Below are 12,183 nucleotides of genomic sequence, written 5' to 3'. Positions count from 1 at the left end.
AATTATCAGGCTTTTAATTCATACAGGATGGCCTTCTCCAGAGAAGTTTTCAGGTAAGGTAGCCAGATCACAGCCAGCCTTTCATTTCAGACATTGTTTTCTTTTTGCATTTGAAGATTGTGATTCATTTGCACATTTACAAGAGCACCTTTCCCTTGAAAATAATTGCACAGAAAATCAGGGAGCAAATGCTTTCCTTATCGTCCTGTAGGAAGGAGTTATTTACAAGCATCTGCATATGAACTAGTACAAGTAGCAGCTGAGCTCCTGGTGAGGAGAAGAGGATGTGCCTCTTGTTAGGCAAGATTTAAAACTGTGTTAAAAGATAATTTACCTCCTTCCAGGTAAAGTATTTGAATGTAAGTCCACCAGAAGAACTAATAAAATCACTTACTGAAGATGCTTAAATAACAGCGTGGAACTTTCAGAGACTCCTTGATTACCTGTACCTCCTTGAAAGGACCTTCAAAGAAAGGGAGACATGTTGAGGAACATGGATCAGTCCATGCTTGTGAATGTTCTTTTGAGACTTAAATATTTAGACTGTTCCTGTCTCTCCCCATTCACTGGGAGGTAGTGCTGTGCTTCAGTCCCTCACTTCTGCTTCTCTTGCAGTTCCATGTGCTGCTATCCTTGAAGCAGACACACGGTCATCAGATTGAATGATGGTCATCAGAATGATTTCTAAGGCAGAAACTGTAAAATGAACAAGAAGGAAAATAAGGAATAAGGAAAAGAGTCAGCCAGTTGTTTCCTGCCACTGTCAGTTTCATCTTGGAAAAGAGTGGACGAAAACACTGTAACAGGCAGGAAAGATCGGCAGTGCACTTCAAGGACAGGCAGAAGATCTCTCCTGTCATTTTTGGACTTAAAAGTTACCTGCTTTTCCTGAGGCAGTATTGCCAAGATAAGGATTGGAAGTGGAGCAGAGAAAATTAGATGAAGTTTTCTTCAATCTACATATTATATTGATATGACCCCAGAGAAAAAAACCAAATCAGAAAACATTTTATTAGCACATCTGTGAGTTTGTGAGCAAGGGTGAACTTTGTTCTTTAGCCTTAACTGATTCAAAATCCTAACCATGTCTGATAATATGCATGGGTTTTTCTGTAGAGTCACGTCATTTTAGGCTTACTGTTCTGTGTCTTCAAAGTAAGAAATCTCAAGAAGATTCATTCTTTTCCTAGATTTTGTGGTGTGCTTATGAACAAGCTTAATATAAACAAAGTAACAGGCACTTACGCAGTCTCTCTTTTAAGTAAGAACTTTTTTTCTAATAACATTTACTTTGTGAATTTTTCAAGAATGTTTCCTTCTGTTTTCATACCAGTTATTCCACAGAATACATACTTTTTTAAACAAAAAACAACATGTGCTTTTTCCTTAAAGCACATGGGAAATGCCCTTTTTGACTAATATAACTAATGTACACCTATTAAATTATTTAAATGGAGTTTAAGGAATCAGAGAAGATGCCAAAGGTAAAATGCAGCATGAGAACAGAGAATAGTTGAACATTTGTCAGTAAGGACAGCCCTTGTGTGAAATAACATTGCTTTTTAATTCACCTATTAAAATATTTTAATCACACTTGAAAGATGTTTCCCCACTTTCTCTTGATCTCAAAGGCAGTCACACAGGTCAGTCATATGCCTGTGGATCAAGGGAAAGTTCACTTTGGGGATGCTTTGGGGAAAAATTAGCTTAGTTTGGCATGAGGATGTGGTGTGAGGAGGAACGACAAACATAAACAGCAAACCTTGGATATGTACTGCTCTTTAACGTGGATGGGCCTTCGTCCTGACCTTTCACAACATTAACAAACAAGCATCCCCCAAGACTTGACCTCTGAAAGGATGTAGGCAGGGAGACACAGCACTGCTACTTGGGCCCATTCCTGCATTTTCTTACTGATCTTCAGGCGTGGCTTTTAGAATCTTGCTTCCGGTATTCATTTCACATGGAAAAAACACGGTGTGGACGTTCCCCAGGACTGCCACAGATGCTCAGGAATTCATTGGCCTGTTTCTACTGTATAAAATGGGCTGAGGGTTTGGCAAAAATGGTTAACACCTCAGCAGTGCCCTTGCTTTGTGCCCGCTGACATCACTTGGAAGTTCTTTGCCGCGTTTCAGTGAGATAAACTGTGACCCATCGATTAGGCAAAACTGACCGATATTGGTGCTTTTGAAAAGAGTTGTTCTCACGGTGCTTCTAAGATACAGCAGACAGCATCCCTTACGTCTGACAGGGAGATCTCTGCCTAAGCAGCCAGAAAAGGCCAGTGAAATTGGAGGGATTAATAGTCGTGATAGGGACAGCATCAAAGGAGGAGAAAACAGGGAAGGGCTGACAGGCTATCAGTAGGCTTGGCTGGAGTCCTGGGACACAGTGTTTCTGTTTCTCCCTCAAATGGTTCTCTGTCACATCAGATACACCCAGACATTCCTACAATGGAACGTGCCTTACAGCACCTCCAGCTGCTGTCCATAAACACAGGACAGAGTCCCACACCTTCATGCAGTGCAAATAACCAGTCCTCTCCTTGTGTGAACATTTCTTTGGTAATTGTCCTTTAGAGTAAAATAGAATAGCTTTCCTTTTGACTCACCAACAGACGTGCTTATGCTCACCATGGTGTTGTTTATCATTCCATTGTGAGAATGTGTCAAGTGCTGCCCAGGTCTTTCATCCTGATAAGCAAGTCGTGAATTGTCAACAACGATGTGATAAATAGGAGGAATCAGAGGACTGAGTATTCATACTTTGCAATTTGAAGTAGTTATTGCCCCTCCTAAATATGTGGCTGAGGTGCTTGTAAAGCATTTCACGGGAGTCCCTGCCCTTTGTAGCATGATGCCCCAAGGCCATCCTTAACCACAGAGCAGCTGCACAGGACACTGCCATTATTTATGTACAGCTCATTAGCCGCCATACAGAAAAGGATATGATCAAAACACATCCTGCCCCACTCTCCCCAATAAGTGAACCATCTTAAAGACCTTGACTTAGTCTGCTGAGCCTGCTCTGTCTGTGAACAACATGTCCTCTTTGTTGGTGCACTTGGGCAGTGCACCATCTCTCTGAGTGTGGACGTGCTCAGCGTTTGCACCAGCTCACTTAAGCCTCTTGAGCCCATTGCACATTCAGGCATCCACAAAGAACCAGGATACTCCAGAATGTTTGTCAGAAAAACTTACGAAACTCACATATATGTACAGTCCAGAGAAGAAAAAAAAAAAAAACCCAAACAAACTATACAAGACAAAAACCATAAAGTGGAATATGTTCCCCATTTTCTGTTTGGTTTTAACTTTTAGTTGCACAATGGCAAATGTGTCTCTCCAGTTGTCTGGTGTTCTTCAATACCTTAGTGACAACTACATACCAAATAAATTTAATGTTAAAACTGAATGTTACAAATGCTGTAGCTTAATTAGTCATCTTGCTCCCTGTTTTCTTGCTTGTACACTTTTATAGTCTCAGTATCCGTCTTCATCTCAGAAGGGAAGTTGCTGTGTCTGTTCCCTTTTGACTCCTACACATCTGTGCTACTTGCTCAAGTTTGAGCTTCTTCCCTCTGCTTTCATTCTTTAACTGAGGCCTCCAGAGAGATGCAGAGAAAGGTGTCACCACCACACCCACAGCATGATATTCCCTTGAAATTGATCTGCCATGGACTAAGATGCTAATTTAAGAGAAAGCACTTGAAGGGTCATTCTTGCAGTCTTTCTCCCCAGGAACATTTCCATGCTTAACCTGCTAGAAATAAGGACTTAAGTTAGATTCAATGACAGCCATGGAGAGGTGCTCCAAGAGAAGTTCAAGCATTGAATTTGTTTCATATAGTTCCATTTCTTGGTTTTTCTCATCAGCACGTTTGAAGGCAGACATGCTGTTGCCCGACTGTAATAGAAACATGTTTAAATTAACTACGCAAAGAAGCCTTGCACTAACCTTTTATTTCCTTTGCTGCACTTGATACAAAAAGCACTGGAGTAAAAACACCATTAAAAATAAGCCACAGCTCTTAAAGAATAAACACAGATGGAAACACAAATACAGTTTGGGCAAGATTTCTATCTGAGGCTTTTAGCGTATGTAAAATGTGGTTGGATGGTTCCTCAGAAAGGGGCTTGTTCCCTAAAATAGGGGAGAAGCCATTGAAGAAATATCAAAAGCTGGGAAACAGCACTTAAGAACATGGTTTAGTGGTGCACTTGGCAGTGTTGGGTTAATGATTGGACTCAATGGTCTTAGAGGTGTCTTCCAACCTAAATGGTTTTGTGGTCTCAGAGGGAGAATATGGTGTCAGTCAGGTAATGTCTCTAAAGATGCAGGTGGTTCCCTGCTGCTTGCTGTTGTCTCCACAGGCTGGCACAGGTAACCTGACTTGGGTATTAAACCTCATTTCAGAGGATCTGCTTCCACCAGAGAGCTGTTAGGCAACAAAAACATTTCATTTCTCCCAGGCCATACGCGCAGCACTAACAAGACATGCTTAATATGAATAATACCTTACTGGAAGCAGTGTCTAGCAAGGAAAGCCAGTGGCTTCCAGGCAGGGAACAGCAGTGGGTGGGGAAGGAGAGTGTGGAAGTGTTGCTGTGCCTTCAGGATGGCCTTTGGGTGGGCTTTGCACACCTCCATCCTGGGCTATCTCTGTGTTCCACCCAGTGCTCTGGAGCAGTGCCTGTGGAGATAGATCTGGGGGATGAGAAAGGCTCTTCAGATGAACCCCATGGAGGGAGAGGCTTTCTCCCTCTGAGATCTCACTGCCCTGTCCCGGCTTGTAAGGTCTGGCAGTGACACACTGTGTGTAAGAGCCCGGTGTGCAGGCTTCACAGGAGCACAGATTTGCACATACCTCCACAAAGCTCATTCACATAATCTGTGTTGAAGGGAAAGTGTGCCCCTCAAGCTGGGTCTATCCCAGTAGATGAGTCTGGAAGCACAGGAGAGACCAATTTCGCAAGAGAAATTCCTAGGTGGAGTTACTTGCCGAGAAACTTGCTCAGGCTGCTACATTTATCTTGTTTAGATGGTATTTTGTTTGGTGGTGCTCCTTAGAAACCGAATGTCCACTTCCTTTCTGGCTTAACAAGGCACTCTTAAACAATGCTAATCAAAGAGTGTCCGGGTTTCCTTTTAAATGTTGCTTTTGACTCTTAAGAGGTGGGCTGTCACTCACAGCCAGCACTCTGGCTGGTTACATCCAAAGGTGCTGCAGTTAGCAAAGCATCTGTTTCCACTAAGCTTTGACTCTTACCAGTCCTTATCTGTTTGCAAATTACACGAGGTAGCAACTGCTGGTGTTTTGCTAATGCCATCCTGTGCCTTGACAGCGCTAGGAGCACGCAGCACCCTCTCCCTCTGCAGGAGGGCAGAAGTGTCTCTCTCTGGTCTAGATTGAAGGCTCGCAGGGGCGACTCACAAAACTGCAATGCTGCACTTAAGATTAAGGAAGAGAAATCAGTGAATTGACTTTTTTTCTTCTTTGTAACCTTTCAATTGAAAACTGCATTTTAAAGCTCATATTTACTTCATTCTGTATCTGTGCTCAGTGATTATTGTATTAGCTACCAGATTTTAAAATGGATGTGTTTGGTTTCAAATAAGTGAAGCTGAATGATCAGCTGCAGTTCTCTTGAATTTCATGGATTGATACTTCATCATTTGTTTATTCTTGCACCTTAAAAAATACCTTGAGGTGAAATGTAGGTGGTCTCCAAGCACAAGGGTTAGCTCCATATACAGCATCAAATTTGGATCTTATCTTGTCTGTGAAAGATAGGTTAGATCAGTCTCGCTGTCTAAATGGCTCTAACATAGCACATCTTCATTCTCTTTGCATTATGCCCCTCACTGTGAATGGCAAGTCTGCAGACAGAATCATACCTCAGCCCAAAACTGTTGAATGGACAGAAGCAGTATCTTGAACTGAATCTGGATTTTAGACTCATTTTTCAGCATCTCTCTTCACCTGTGCTCTTAAGACATTTCAAGACATAACAGACCTCTGTGAAAGGCACAACTGGTCTCAGTGTCTTGAGCCAGAGGAGCATCTGTGGCTGTGTGATGCATGGCCACTCCTTATATCCATACAGCCCACCCAGCCAGATGGATGGAGGAGCTGGTGCAATAACCATATGGCTACGAGTTCAATAGCAGTGGCAGGTATTTTGTCTTAGTATGTGGTGGCTAATCAGTGTGGGCAAAAAAGCAGCATGTAACAAGTGATTCCAGAAAGGCGTCACAGTATGGCATTAGTCAGGGAATTAGTCCCACTGCTGGGTTTCTAGGTGGCTGCAATGACTGAAGTGCTTTCATCCTTGAAAATGCCCCATATCTTAAGTGAGATTCTTGCACAATAGCAGCGTTTATCCATCCTGGCAGGGGCAAAGTGACATTTTGTGCAAGCAACACGAAATGCAGGCATACACGTGTGTGTGTGTGTGTGTGTGTGTGTGTGTGTGTGTGGTGTGAGCACTCAAAGATATCTGCATATGCACCAAAGGAGCCTTCTGCCTCCCCCTTCCCCTCCCAAAGGTTATTTCCCCTAGTTGTGCCCTGCAGCAGCAGCATCTGACATAAGAGAAAGCTGGGACAAGCTCGGTCTCTGCCTGATCTGGGCAGACATTGTTCAGCACAGTTAACACCAGGAGGGGAAGACCTCAGTCGCTGTAAGGAAAACTCAGATGGTACTGCATGCTGGAAACACTGGAAGTGGGTGAAGTGAGTGCAATGGTCTCACAGCATCTGGTAGCAGATGGGAGCAGGGAACTCTGCAGATTCCATACTTATTGTCAGAGAAGGTCTTCTAGTAGAAAGCTTTCAGTGTAAGAAGAGTTCAAGAGGCAGTGCAGTAACTTTTCATAGCTTATATATAAATGTTGCTTTATTATAACTAATTAATTAACAGAAAATGAGGGGATTTGTACAAATCCTGTTGCAAAATTTCACCGTTTTTAAAGGGATTGGGCTAAAAGGGAGAAGAAAAGACACATTGTTCGGAGAATTCAGAGGAAAAGAGCATGCCCTGGAGCAACTGAATGCTCTGCACATGATGGGAGGCTGTTGTGACTGCTGAGATTTTGAAATGGGACAAGACTTCGTGAATTGATAAAAAATGAAGGAGTGACAAGAGTAAGCTAAGGTAATGCTGAGCATTCATCAAAACTCTACATAAAATACCTGACACATGTGGATGGATATTTGATGAAAGTAAATAGAATATTTATTAGTTGAAATGACAAGTATGAATTTGACACAGCTGGAGTTACATTGGTGTTTCTCTTGCTGCTTTTTACTTTTGTGAAAACCAAACTACCAGGATCATGGTGTTGTCATAGTATCTCTTCTTCTTGAGATGAGATTTCTATATGCATTTCTGTATGCAGCCCTGTCATGGGGTGAATTCATGTATCTTTGTTCTTCATCCACCAGTGGTTCTTCAGTGAAAATTTTCTGAGGCTACAGTGCCTGGTTTTGTCCTTTGGAGACAGCTTGTCTTCCAAAGATCTCAGTAGGGCACAGATCATCAGCTGTGAGAGTTCACTGCTAGAAGGAGAATCTGGACAGTAAAAGACACAGTTTTGCAATAAAATGAAAGATCAAAACAAGGTGGGAAGAAGCATGAAAGACTTAGGAGGGATGAGGCTAATACACTGCAAGTTCCTAATATTTTTTGATTGAGTGGAACTGATCCCCAGTCACCAGACTTACTCAAGCTGCATTTAGAAACTGTATTTTTTGTAAAATAAGGATGCAACATCCACCTAAACCAAGGAAAATCAGATGAGTTTCATGCTAAAGTTTTAACTGGCAGCTTTTTCTCCAATGATTTTGTCATGTTACACCTCATTTGGCACAAATATGTATGGTATTACTCCTATGGAAAAAGCAGATGTAAAAGCCATTATAAAATCATGCCATATGGCTGGTGAACTTTCTGAGACAGGCTGGTGAACATCTTCATGTGGCTGGAGCTGCTGGGGGCTTTCTGGTTGGGACTTGTCCTTTCTGTTTTCCTTTCCATTTTAGTGCAAAAGTGCTGCATGCAAGACCTAGATGTAGGCTTTATGACAAGTTTAGGACGGAGGCTGAGACTTGAGTGAACAAAGAGCAGAAGTTTTCCTCCATACCCAGTTCTGCAGCCATATCTGTGCAGAGTCTGTGCCAGCAGGCTCTGTTCTGCAGCACAGAGATCCACATAGCCGTGCAGGGGTAACCTCTGTTAAACCTTCACAAGGCTCTGCAGCCTCGAAATCAGCCGGGCACAGAGCCTCTGAATGCCTGCAGATAGTGCCAGCAGGGCCCCTCCCACGCTCAGGCATGCAGCAAGAGGTGCTGGCAGAGAGAGCAGGGCACAGCAGGGAATGAGGGGCGAGGAGGATGGAGTGGTAGGGCCAGGAGGTGGCAGGGGCTGGGGCTTGTAGCAGGGTGAGGGGTATGGCATGCGATTCAGAGAGGCTTGGATCCATATTTCTGAGAATTATTTGTTGCATTCTGAAATTACTTGTGGCAGGGCAGTGCCATGGAACTGGCAGTCCGACTGATTTCATGGCTGTGGTGGTGCTGGCTGCTCTAACACGAAGAGTTAGAGCACAGTGCTAAGGGAGAAGGGATTTTCTCCCGGAGTTCCCCACTGAGTTGCTGAAACTTTCTCTTCTGTAAACAAAGTGGTTGCGTGAGCATCCTCCATTTCGTTTTCCCCTTCTGATGCCATTTCATGCAAAGGAAATGAGCTGCAAGTGTTTGGCTTGGCACTGTAACTTTGGTAATCGTATCCAGGGCATAGAGTAGCATGGGCTGGTGCTTAATCATTCACTCATTAGCTCAGTGTCGGTTGAGCTTGGAAGACAATTAGAGGGTAAGGAATTGTGTTGGGCGGTCTGAGAGGAGCAGGTTTAAGGCAGTCCATGAAGGACGACATACTTTCTGTGTTTCTTGGTGCACTGACTCATTGCCATTTCAGCACAGCTGTTGCTGCTGCTACCAGTTTTGGAGAAAATGTTTGTCTTTGAAATGCCCATCTGCTTGCTATTGTCATTGTCATATTGTCAAGCTATTGTCATCTTTTAATTGGTATAATCCTGTTTGATGAGGGAAATACAATTGTGAGCATCTCCTGCGCTGCCACCGACTGCACCTCCTGTGCCATGCACCTGTTTTTGCCCATACACTTTCTATATAAATACCTTCCTTGTGTACTCAGGGGTTTCCCTGAGGGTTGACTTTCTGTATGGGGCAATACAAAGAGAATTTCTTCCCTTTTGAGCTGTTACTACTTGCCAGTCAGGGCAAAAGGGATAGGGGCATGACTTGGCACTGCAGGGGTTGCATGGACAGCCAAGTGATGAAAGCCTGACATACAATTTGAGATTAAAGGAGCTTTACATGTTTAGTCTAGAAAGTTGCAGACTGGTATGTATCAAAAGTTTATATATGCATCAGGGAGGGAAACAACAAGAAGGGCAGTAGGTTACTAAATCAAATGGTCAGTACTGGAAAAAAAACCAAAACAGAGGTGAACTTGATATTAGATGTCCACTAGAAACTAGAACCCAGCCCTTGAGGATCAGGCTAACACCGCCATGGCAACAATGGAGACAAATTTTCTTAGCCTTTTTTTTTTTAAGACAGAATTTGAATAATTTCATGAAGATGATAAACTGTCATGCTTTCCTGCCATAATCAGTGATGGGACTAGATGACATAGGAAAGCTTGTTTCCTTCTTCTGTCAGTACATACATTTGTTAAAGTTCTGGAAGCAGTTTTGCAGTGGGGCCTAAGATACTGCAAATGGAAAGCACGTTTGGGGATTTGAACTGTCCACAAACAAGGCTTTAAACTGTGAGCTGAACAAATTTCACAGGATTACAAGTTGGGAAGCTGAGCTGGTGGCTCGCTAGCTGACCACCCAAGGTAAGTATGATGATTAGGCTACTGCAGTGTCAGTTTATGCTGCGTAATGTGTGTTTGCTCAGTTGAAATCTGAATTTAGATACGAATCACTGTTCCCTTTCTTTTTACTGAGATTACTCTTCAGCCATATCATCAGACAGCCAAACCCAGCATGACCAGGCCAGAGGTGAGGAGGATGACAGCAGCTCCTTTGGCCTGCCTTGTCACTGCTATATGACTGTGGCTGCCTACTGTCCTTGCGTCAGTATCAAAACCACAGTGCCAGCACCTTTCAAGTGCTGTTAGGCTAATTAAAAGCCTGTTTTTCCATGGTGACTTCTACACTGGATCCCAACTGTTGTCATCTAAGTGCTTGTGATATTTTCTGCTAAACCACAAGACGTTTTAGTTCTGTGATTAGTGCATAATTCCTTTTGTAGAAAGCCCAGGGATACACTTGGCATATTACCTAGACAGGGACACCCTAGAAAAGCTGAAAAGAACTGTTTCCCAGTCACTCAGTATTTTCCAGGACAGACAATGTACGTAAATTCCACCCTTATATTCTGTTCCTGATGTTTCTTTCACATTAATTGTCTCAGGATGATCTCTCTCTCTCTCTTCCCTCCACAGCAGTTTTAGTGAAGGTTTTAAGAGAGTTTCCTCTTCTACTGAATTTTCAGGATTTTTGTCATCTTTCCCATTTGTAAAAACGTTTGGTTTTTGGTCTTTCAGAGGTTAAAAGGTGGTCAAGCAGCAGATGTATCTGTTTTGGAAAGAATATGAGTGAGAATTAGGGATTTCCTGCTTAGAGAGAGCCATGTGAATACCAGTGAATGATCGAAATCTAAAGCTCCTTGCCTCTACAGCCAGATACCCAGTTAAATTCCTTGTGTTGTGAGCCATGCCTTAGCAGCTAAACTAGAGAACCTAGAGCTGAACTGGGGATTGCATAATGTCTTCTTCCTGTGTTTTTGGTGGCAGGATTTGTTTGACAGCATGATAGGAAGCTGTTATATATCTTCACCAAGCCAAGTAATTTCTGTACGATGGGAAAACCTCACTGATCATGCCTCAATACCATCACTAGTTGTTTGCAGTGCACAGATTGATGTATTCAAGGGAAGTTTTGCAATCAGCAACTGTTAAGATCTTACCTTTCATGATCTCATGCATTCCTTCTGAAAAATGCAGTCAAGAATCACATTCATGTATAGCTGCTGAGCATTTGGACAAAATACCTTTTTCTTACACCCTTTCTTACTGCTTTTCCTTTCAAACAGAAGGTAGAAAATTGTGCTCCTCAAGTTCCTTCTATTTATCTGAATTAATCTTTCTAGACCATGTTAGTCCAGCCCATAGTCACCTACATGTTTTCACTTTAAAATACTCTAAAAAAATACTTTTTCTTGTGATGGAACAAGTTTTTCTAAGTACTGAGAAAATTATTTAGTACTGGGCTAACCTTGCGTATGCTCTTACTGAAATACTCCTTATGTTATCACTCCTTGGAGTACCTAGTAGCTGATGGTCTAATCATGTTCTTGTTTTCCCAGAGATGGCACTTTTATGTAAGGAAGATGGACATTGAGTAATAGTAGCAGTATTGTATCCACAGAGGTTTACCAGAAAACAATGGAGATTGGGTTATGTAGCAAGAAACCATTTATTTTATTAGACTGACTGGAAAAAAAAAAAAATAAAAGAAAAAAGAAAAAGGAAAAAAGCCAGTGTTTTGGGCTCAGCATCCAATCACTAGCACACCTGCATAATAATTTGACTTTCTTCCACAAAGCAACCGGATGTTTTCTAGCTTTGCATTCTCCAGGCTTCACATACAGGGTCTGGACAAACATTTGCTGCTTCTTTTCAAACTTCTCCATTTGTTTATGAAAATTTGCTTAGCCTTTGAGATACATGATTGGAAAAGACAGGCTTCTCATGTTGCTGATACTGCATGTTTTTGGTTTACTATCTGACATCTTGCATATATAGACTGATGATAAGGATCATTTTGAATCTGCTCTTTTGTGTCACATATAAAATGGGGATTATGAAATGTTGTGCAACAGAAGAGGTAAGATGAACAAAATGATAAATTTAATTCAGGAGATTTTGAGACTGGCTGGTTTAAAATTTCTATCTTACTCCTTTCCAACCAGGAGGCAGGAATGAAAAATGAGGGGTTTATACCTGTAGGAGAATTCTTACTTTAGGAACAGAAGAGAAGCAGTATAGTAGTACTGCGTACTAGAAATACCTGTCACTCTTTC

Source organism: Geospiza fortis, unplaced genomic scaffold (genome assembly GCF_000277835.1).
Source record: "Geospiza fortis unplaced genomic scaffold, GeoFor_1.0 scaffold203, whole genome shotgun sequence".
Classification (NCBI taxonomy): Eukaryota; Metazoa; Chordata; class Aves; order Passeriformes; family Thraupidae; genus Geospiza; species Geospiza fortis.
Note: the sequence above shows the minus strand (reverse complement) of the source record.